The sequence below is a fragment of the Sphaeramia orbicularis genome, chromosome 3, assembly GCF_902148855.1.
Source record: "Sphaeramia orbicularis chromosome 3, fSphaOr1.1, whole genome shotgun sequence".
NCBI lineage: Eukaryota > Metazoa > Chordata > Actinopteri > Kurtiformes > Apogonidae > Sphaeramia > Sphaeramia orbicularis.
Genome location: NC_043959.1, coordinates 62,578,056 through 62,588,055, shown reverse-complemented (window position 1 = coordinate 62,588,055; position 10,000 = coordinate 62,578,056).

Sequence of the window (10,000 nt, the reverse complement as noted above, 5' to 3'; positions counted from 1 at the left end):
TTTTCTTCTTACAGTGGATAATTTTTGGGGCTGATGTCTTTATTTTTTTCTTATAGTGGATAATTTTTGGGGCTGTTCTCTTTTTTTTTCTTATAGTGGATAATTTTTGGGGCTGTTGTCTTTATTTTTTTCTTATAGTGGATAATTTTTGGGGCTGTTCTCTTTTTCTTCTTACAGTGGATAATTTTTGGGGCTGTTCTCTTTTTCTTCTTACAGTGGATAATTTTTGGGGCGGTTCTCTTTTTTTTTCTTATAGTGGATAATTTTTGGGGCTGTTCTCTTTTTCTTCTTACAGTGGATAATTTTTGGGGCTGATGTCTTTATTTTTTTCTTATAGTGGATAATTTTTGGGGCTGTTCTCTTTTTCTTCTTACAGTGGATAATTTTTGGGGCTGTTGTCTTTATTTTTTTCTTATAGTGGATAATTTTTGGGGCTGTTCTCTTTTTCTTCTTACAGTGGATAATTTTTGGGGCTGTTGCACCTCTGGGCCACCACACCTGATGTATCAACTGTGATACAAAATTGAAACTCCTTCATGGAAATGGATATTTGGAACAAACTTCTGGGTTGTTCAGAAGGACCACTGAAGGCTCCAGTTTCAAAGAACTGGAATTTTCTGTCAGTGATGTACTGGTTCAGGCTTTACAGGGTTAATGTCAGTCTTGTAGTGTCACTAAAGGCCTCTGGTGAATGAACTCCTCCCCCTGGTGGATTATCTGTGTATTACATGTATCTAATTGAATACATCAGGTTTTTCAAGAAAACAAATATCACACTGATCACGTAGAGGGCTTCAGAACTCATGGATCAAATACGATGCGTTAGGTGTTCTAGGGTTAAGTACCATAATTCACACAGTGTTCAGGTCAGTAAGCTTTTTAATAATTACAGCCCCGCACCCCATGAAAGCTACGAGCACACATGTACGCACTCATAAACCATCTGTGTATCTACATTCATGTGCCACTGTTGTTCCAAATAGGACAGCTGTATAGGTTGGACATATTCTGTTTGGACTGGTCAGTTTAGAAGCACAGCGTGTCCCAACGCAGACACTGAAATGAGAGCGCGTTCATGTCAGACAGGAGTCCACAGACTGGACTGGGACATGCAGAAGGAGGACAGTCACAGTACAGACACACATGAGATGGTTGTGGTGCTTCTCCACTGACTGCACCAGCTCTGCTCTGCACAGGTTCTGCTGCTCTGCCACTGGGTACACTGGTGGGACCTGTGAAGGTTCCAGTGAGTGGTACCAGATGGGACAGAAAACTGCAGATCCCAGCCGGGTCACCTCACAGTCCTGGCCGAGTCAGTCACTTTGTGGGCGCTCATGTTGTGACACTGGGACGAGCCGTGTGGAAATGTCAAAGATATTCACCAGGAAAATAAATAAAGACATCTTAACATGGAAATGAAAAGCTACAGTTGTAACTGTCATCTTCTTCCGTTGTTGCTTGAATTGAGCAAAAAAAAAAAAAAAAAAAAAATCAAAAAAACTCTGCCAATGGAACAAGTGAAAATGATCTTGGTAAGATTTCTTGAAATAACATCTTCAAGATCTGTTGTCCAAAAATCAGCTCTTCTATCTGACTGAAAAGTTCCTCTTTAGGTGATTCTGTCGGATTTTAAGTGTGATGAGGTATTTGGACTAGAAATGAGAAAAATACACTTGGTAAGAATTAGATTTTTGCAGTGTAAGAGTGAGTTTTGCTCACAAATTAAGCTAAAAAATTATAATGAGTATCTGACCTTAGATTAGTTCCACTTTCAGCCCAACTGGATCTGCAGTGGGCCCGACCAGAAAAATAATAACAGGGAAAAAAGTACAATTCTACTATGATCAGGTTTACATCTACAAAGTTCCTGTAAAAATCTGAATAACATGAACAACTTGAATTGTCTTAAGAAAAACAAGTGCAATTTGAACAATATTCTGCCTGGGTTTATCAGTTTATCATTTACACATGTGCGCTACAATCACACTAAACATTTAGTAACAGACAGAATATTGGAAAAACTGCATTGACTTTTCTTCACATTTCCGTTTGTTTCATATTTATTCAGGTTATTCATGTTTTTTGTAAAAGTACAGTTTGATAATGGAAACATTTTCATGCAATTTTACTTTTTTGCACCAAAACACACAAAGAGAGAATGTGGGGCTGTCATTATTTGTAGGTTATTCTGATCATATTTGACTGGTTCTGACCCAGTTTAAATCTAATTAGACTCTATGTATCTGTATGTGGAACCTGAATTAAAATTATTTTGACACCATTCATTAGTTTTTCTTCACTTTTGTTCAGTTTGTCTTATTAATATATTTTATTGATTCTGTTTTAATTGTAATTGTGTGTTTTTAATCTCTCTTTTGCATTTTTGTAAAGCACTGTGAAGTGCCCTGTGTGTGAATTGTGTTATACAAATAAATGTGCCTTGCCTTTTGTTCATGTTGATTTATTATTAATTCTTGTTGTTTTATTTATTAGTTTGGCTGTTTTTGCTCATTTTGTTGTTCATTTTATTCTTTTACTTTATTTTATGTAAATGTTTTGCTTATTTTTTTCCACATTATTATTTTGTAGTTTAATTCATTTCTTCAGTGTAATTTTTGCATTTTACAAATTCACCGCATGGGCCAGACTGGAGCCTTTGGAGGGCCAGATTTGGCCCCCGGGCCACATGTTTGACACCTGTGCCTTAGAGCAAAACAAGTGGTTTTTATTGATGAAATTATGTTAGAAAAAGAGCTCTAATGTTGGTATTTTAGGTCTGTCTGCTTCTGTCTGCTATTTACATATTTCTGTTCACGTGTTTGTAGGACACAGAACTGCTACAGCAGGGCTCTCAAACATGTGTCCCACCAAAGGGTCCAATCCCACCCCTGGGATGAATTTACAAAGTGCAAAAATTCCACAGATTCATTTTAGTTCAGATCCACATACAGACCAATATGATCTCCAGTCAAATATCCCACAAAAAATAATGACTCCATATTTTCTTCTGGGTTTGATGTGAAAAAAGAAAAAATATTACATTATGTCTGTAAATAATGACAACTTCAATTTTTGTCTTTGTTTTTGTGCAAAAAATCACATTAAATTCTGAAACTCTTTCCATCTCCAAACTCTCCTGTACCAATAAAATGTGACTAACCTGAACAAATGTGTCCAACCTGAAATGTCTGTATTAAATTCAGTCCAGTTTGAACTCTTTTCTTCCTGTTCCTCAGTGTTTAGTGTCTTTGGAGATCTGATCCAGAATGCACATGGACTAATGAGAAGTGGAGCCAGAAGATATTTAATATTGCACTTTTTTTTTTTTTTTAAGAAATGTCAGTTTTTTCAGGTTATTCACATCTTTTTTTGTTTGGATAGTTTATATAAGTAAGTATTTTCATCATTTAATGTTTTTTTTTTTTTTTTTGCAGTCAAACACAGACATAAATTGTCAGTTGTCATTCTTTCTGGGTTCTTCTGTTCCTTTTTTCCTGGTTGGGTCCACTGCAGATCAGATCAGACTGAATGTGGAACCTGAAAGAACAGCAGTTAGAGAACCCTGATCTACAGGGTCAAAACACAGTATTCCAAATCTCTCTGACAGGACAGTTTAGAGACAATTTGACAGAGTACTGTTGCCAAATGACCCACATTTGTACTTTTAAATTCATTTTTGCATTAGTTGGACCATAAGGGATTATCCAAACAAGGAGCTACTTTATATGGAAATAAATGTTGGAATGGCCATCAGTTAAAGTTGGCTCTCCAACGGGACATGACTGTGTTTGGACCCTACAGAAATGTTTGTTTCATTTGTCTGGACTATCTAGTGTAGAATTTATTGATTATTTAGTGCAGGGCTGTCAAACGCCTGTTAGTTCAGTTCCACATTCAGCTAAATCTGATCTGCAGTGGACCCAACCAGAAAAATAAGAACAGAATAATATAGAAATAATGTCAACTGCAAACTTTCCTCTATGTTTTAGAGTGAAAAAAGTATATTTACATTATGAAAAGATTTACATCTACAAACGATCCTTTCAAAAGATGTGAATAACATGAACAAACTAAAACAGTAAGTGTAATTTTAACAATTTCAGTTTATCATTTACCCATGTACATTATAACGTACAGATCACAGTGGATCTACAAACACAAAACATTTATAACAGACAGAATATTATTAAAATTGTACTTACTTCTCTTAAGACATTTCAGGTTGTTCATTAATAATATATAATAATAATAATAATAATAATAATAATAATAATATAATAATAATAATAATAATACATTTATTTGTATAGAGCTTTTCATAGAACTCAAAGACACTTTACATACAGCAGATAAAAACAGAAACCAAATACATTAAAAACAGATAAAAAGCAGGTGCAAAAGGCAGCTATACCAATATAAAACTATTAAACATTAAAATTAAACATTAAAAGCAATCTTATTTGTTCAGGTTATTCACTTTTTTTTTTTTTTTTTTTTCAAAATTATACTTTGTTTTAGTGTAAATACATGCAAATATTTAAATTTACAAAGAGAAACATTTGGAATTGTCATTATTATTTCTGATATTCTGATAGTATTTGACTGGTTCTGTCCACGTCAGACTGAACTGGTCTGAATGTGGAACCTGAACTAAAAGGATTGTTCATATCTTCAGTGTAATTTTTGCATTTCTCAAATTCAAACCCCAGGGCCGGACTGGACCCTTTGGAGGGCCGGATTTGGGCCCCGGGGCGCATGTTTGACACCTGTGCTTTAGTTCATATAATGTCATAAAATAATCGCTCATTCGATCTTAAGTTCTCAGTCATCAACAAATTAAAATGCACACAATAAATGATTTTTTAATCTGCTTATGTGTGTCAGCTAAACACACAAAGCTGTCGGTGTGTCCTCAGTAACACTGATGATTCAGCTGAGCTCTTCCACCGATTCATATCTGACAGGAGCTTAGCAAAGGGTCAGCTGGATTTACACAGCAGCCTTTTGCCTATTTACAGTCCGCTCTGTGCATTTGACACAAACCAACTGGACAGGGTTGGTGTTTTTTTAACTCGCTCTCTCACTGCGTTACAGATGCAAGGCCAAAGCAAAGCCCACATTTCTGGTAGGAGAAACATTTCTACTTTTACACATTAAATAACACAGGTTTGGGGAGATTACATAAATATCACAGAACTAAGGAATGAATGAAGGAGAACAGTGTTTGCATGGGTGAGTACTTCTACTGGGAGAAAAAAAAAGAAAAATGTTTTTTTGATGCAAAGCAAAGCAGCAGAAGCATGTTCGCATAATTAGAGTGTGTAAGATGGAATTTTACGGTGGCCCAGAAGTGCAACAGCCCAAAAAATTATCCACTATAAGAAATAAAGAGAAGCAGCCCAAAAAATTATCCACTATAAGAAATAAAGAGAAACAGCCCAAAAAATTATCCACTATAAGAAATAAAGAGAACAGCCCAAAAAATTATCCACTATAAGAATAAGAGAACAGCCCAAAAAAGGTATCCACTATAAGAAAAAAAAAAGAGAACAGCCTAAAAAATTATCCACTATAAGAAAAAAAAGAGAACAGCCTAAAAAATTATCTACTGTAAGAAAAAAAAGAGAACAGCCCAAAAAATTATCTACTATAAGAAAAAGAGAACAGCCCAAAAAAATGTTCTACTATAAGAAAAAAACATACGTATCCAAATATCCGAAGAACATCAAAGGTAGAACAGCTCGTCTTTCCTTCTGCAGCACCGTTTTTTTTTCCTCCTGTTCCCTCAAATAAACAAAGAACAAACGCCTTTGACGATAGAAATGATCGTAAATGACAGAACGCACGCTCCAACATGCTGGTGTGTTTACATCTAACTCCCATAATTCCTTGCGCTCAGGCAGTTTGGTGTGACTTACCTGGAACGTTACAAAGTCGTGAGTCATGGATTGAAGTCGTGACTTACGGGCTGAAAAATGGGCCCTGAACGCAGCGTATGTATGGCCACTAAACCTACTACACTAACAGAAGGACACACAAGAGGCTCCACACACTCAGTAATGCAACACTTGTCAACACTAGAGGCAACACTCTCATCCCTGGCTTCCTTTTGTGAGAACGATGGCTTTAGGAGCTGCAGAATGTTCCACAACCTCCTCCTGCAGCAGCCGGGTCGTCTCACTAGTAGTTTGAGCTCCGACTACACGTTCAGGGAACTCAGCTGTGGAAACGCAGAGTGCAGAAGAAGCAGAAGATGTGAACTCACTTCCACCGTCACACAGGGTCCGATTATTTAGGTCACATGATGAAGGGATAAGAATAAAAGAGAGGAGAGAGAGAGAAGAAGAGGAGAGAGAGGGAGAGGGAGAGAGAGAGAGGGAGTAAGAAGACAGTAGAGAGGGAAGAGAGAGCAGAGGAGAGAGGGAGGGAGAGAGAGAGAGAGACAAGAAAGAGAGGGAGAGAGAGAGGGAGAGTGGAGAAAGAGAGGGGAGAGGGACGAGGAGAAGAAGAGGGAGAAGAGAGAGAGAGACAGAGAGAGAGAGAGGGAGAGGGAGAGATAGACAGAGAGAGAGGAGGGAGAGGGAAGAGGAGAGAGGGAGTAAGAGACAGAGAGAGGGGAGAGAGAGACAGAGCGAGGAGGGAGGGAGAGAGAGAGAGAGACAGAAGAGAGGGAGGTAGAGAGAGAGAGAGAGAAGAGAGGGAGAGAGAGAGAGAAGAGAGAAGAGAGAGGAGAGAGAGAGAGAAGAGAGAGAGGGAGAGAAGAGAGAGAGAGAGAGAGGAGAGAGGGAGAGAGAGAGAGGGGAGAGAGAGAGAGACAGGAGGGAGAGAGAGACAGAGAGAGAGAGAGGGGGAGAGGGATACAGAAGCGAATAGATAGGGAGAGGGAGAGGGAGAGAGAGAGAGAGGTAGTAAGAGACGAGAGAGGAGAGAGAGAGAGAGAGAGGGAGGGAGTAGAGAGAAGACAGAAGAGAGTGAGAGAGAGAGAGGAAAAGAGAGGGAGATAGAGAGAGAGACAGAAAGGAGGGAGAGAGAGAGGGAGAAAGAGACAGAGAAGGGAGACAGAGAGGGAGAGGGATGAGACAGACAGATACAGGACAGACAGGTTGGGGATTTGCTGTACTTTCTGTCAGGGGCATGAGAGCCACATGTTCAGCCCTGGACACAACAAGCACAAGAGCCACCCATACCCAGTCCAGACCCAGTAGCACATCCAGACCCAGTCCAGACCCAGTAGCACATCACCCAGTCCAGACCCAGTCACATCCAGACCCATCCAGACCCAGTAGCACATCCAGACCCAGTCCAGACCCAGTCCACCCAGTAGCACATCCAGACCCAGTCCAGACCCAGTCCACCCAGTAGCACATCCAGACCCAGTCCAGACCCAGTCCAGACCCAGTAGCACATCCAGACCCAGTCCAGACCCAGTCCAGACCCAGTAGCACATCCAGACCCAGTCCAGACCCAGTCCAGACCCAGTCCAACCAGTAGCACATCCAGAACCCAGTCCAGACCCAGTCCAGACCCAGTAGCACATCCAGACCCAGTCCAGGACCCAGTCCAAACCCAGTCCAGACCCAGTAGCACATCCAGACCCAGTCCCAGACCCAGTCCAAACCCAGTCCAGACCCAGTAGCACATCCAACCCAGTTCCAGACCCAGTAGCAGCACATCCACATGGAGGAAACCGGCTGCAGACTGCACGGGGGTAAACACAAGTCAGCCTAAGAACCTTAAAAAAGAGCTTTTTTTTTTTTTTTTTGCTAATTCATTCAATAAGAATCTTTGTGTTTGTTGTCATGATGTAATTTTTATTGAGTATTCCACTGGTTTATGTCCTCAGTCTTGCCTGGTCTTTTGATCCATAATATTTTGCTTTGTTTTAGTTTTGTATATTTTGAGGTTAACCCTTTATCAGGCAAGTGACTAATTTTAGTAATTTTCCTCAAACATTAATTCTTTAATTCATTAATCCTGTGCCTGATCGAAGTCCAGAAGCATGGTGGTTTTTAGGAACGCTATACAGTGATTCCAGGGATTTTATGGACATTTGGAAGCTGTAAATAGTGACTATAAATGATGTTATGTCAGTTTATGACCTTATAACAGTTGTTTTATTACATGTGTGTACTTTTTAGAAAGTGCTGCTCAGATGTTTTATGGCAAGAGGAGGTAGATGATGATGTCTAAGAACACACTAAGGTTGAAATGTAGAATTTCAGAGTATTTCAAAGAGGGTCCTATAAAGGGTTAATGGTGCTAGGTGAAATACTGGACCTACTGATGCACTGCTTCAGATTACTTGTGATGTCTGTGAAACAGCACTTTGGTAGGCAGCAAATCACATGAACTGGATCAACACTAGGGGTGTATGAAACACCGTTCAGAGTGTATTAACTGTGTACACTAGGAAACCGGCTGTAGACTGCACGGGGGTGACACATTAAAAAAAAAAAAAAGTGTAACATTAGGAAAGTGTCAGCATTAGAAACAACTGAGAGCTCCGGCTTTAAAGTGTGCATGTTCAGCTGAATATTGCTCAAATGCAGGACTATTGACAAACTGTCAAATGATGTTAGTTCTCATTTCGCAATAAGTCGATGAGATATAAATGACCCAGCAAAAAAAAAAAAAAAAAAAAAAGAAATAGATAAAAAAAATCATGCCAGCTTTAGCTTCCAGGCCTGCTGTTGCTGAGTTTAAATCCATTAAAGCCTATAAAGGGGGACTTAGTGGCACTATGGACAAGTTACAGACTGTGAGACTGTGACTAAACAGCCTGAGGTGTTCCAGGACCGGCTCACGTCACACGAGTGTTTATCAGTGGATAAAACCCCCAGGAGCAGAAAAGATGATACTACTGTGCACTTCTGCTGCTCTAACATTCTTACATCTACACAGTTCTGAGCCTAAAACCCATTTGATACTCACAGTTCTTACTACACACCAGTGTTTCTCAAACTGTGGGGTGGGCCCCCGGGGGGGGGGGGGGGGGGGGGGGGGGGCGTGAAGGCTTGCTGGGGGGGTCATGGGATCACTCCTGGGTATTTTTTTTTTTCGGGTTACGACATGTAGCAGGTGGAACTAATGTTCTAGTGTTGGGGCAACCCTGGACTCATTTTAGGGACGGACAACAAACAGATCTGCTGCCATGGTGATCTGTGACTGGACAAAGAGTTTAGGTTTGGAGACTGGACCAGGACTGGACTGGAAAAGACACATGGGACATGTTTGTGTTTTTGCACAGTTTGGACTTTAATGTTCTGAGATGTGCAGTGGAAACAGGCTCACTGCAGCCACTGATACTGTTCAAATGTTCGTCTTGTTACCAAAATTTGTTTGTTGTTCCAAAAATAGTAACTTTATTGTCATAGTTGTAAGTTAATTGCACATTTCCTATTTTATTTGGAAAAATATTGTCTCAGGGTGCAGTCTGGGTGAGTTTATTTGTATTATTCACACCAAGATCTAAGTCACTTTTAACTTGCGCAACAAATAATTGCAGGAAAAGCTAAAAGTATTGTTACAGTATTGATGTTTCTTTCAATAAAAGTTCCTAATTGCACCGCTGTTACAATGTGTTGGGGTTGACGGGGGCCTGGAGATTTTTCGTCCTCCAAAAGGGGGGGCCCGACAGAAAAAGATTGAGAACCACTGCTTTAGCCACTTCATAGTGTGTTAAGGATAGAAGCATCAGGTATAGAGTACCCATCCTGTCTGTAGGTTGCAGGCCAACATGTCCAACGCCAACACACAAAATGTTACAAAACAGAAAACACCTCAGCCATCACATTTCAAGTAGTATGGGCCTCCACGGTCAAATACTTCCAAAAAGCTGAAGACACTATGTGCATTCTGCTTCTGCAAGGACATGGTCCCACGACAATCGAACAGATCCTTCAGAAAAGTGATAGTCAGTTAGTCTGGGGAGCAGAGTCCTGCAGGGAGCCACCGTCCACCACCGTCCAGCCACCGTCCAGCCTGAGGATCTCCACATCTG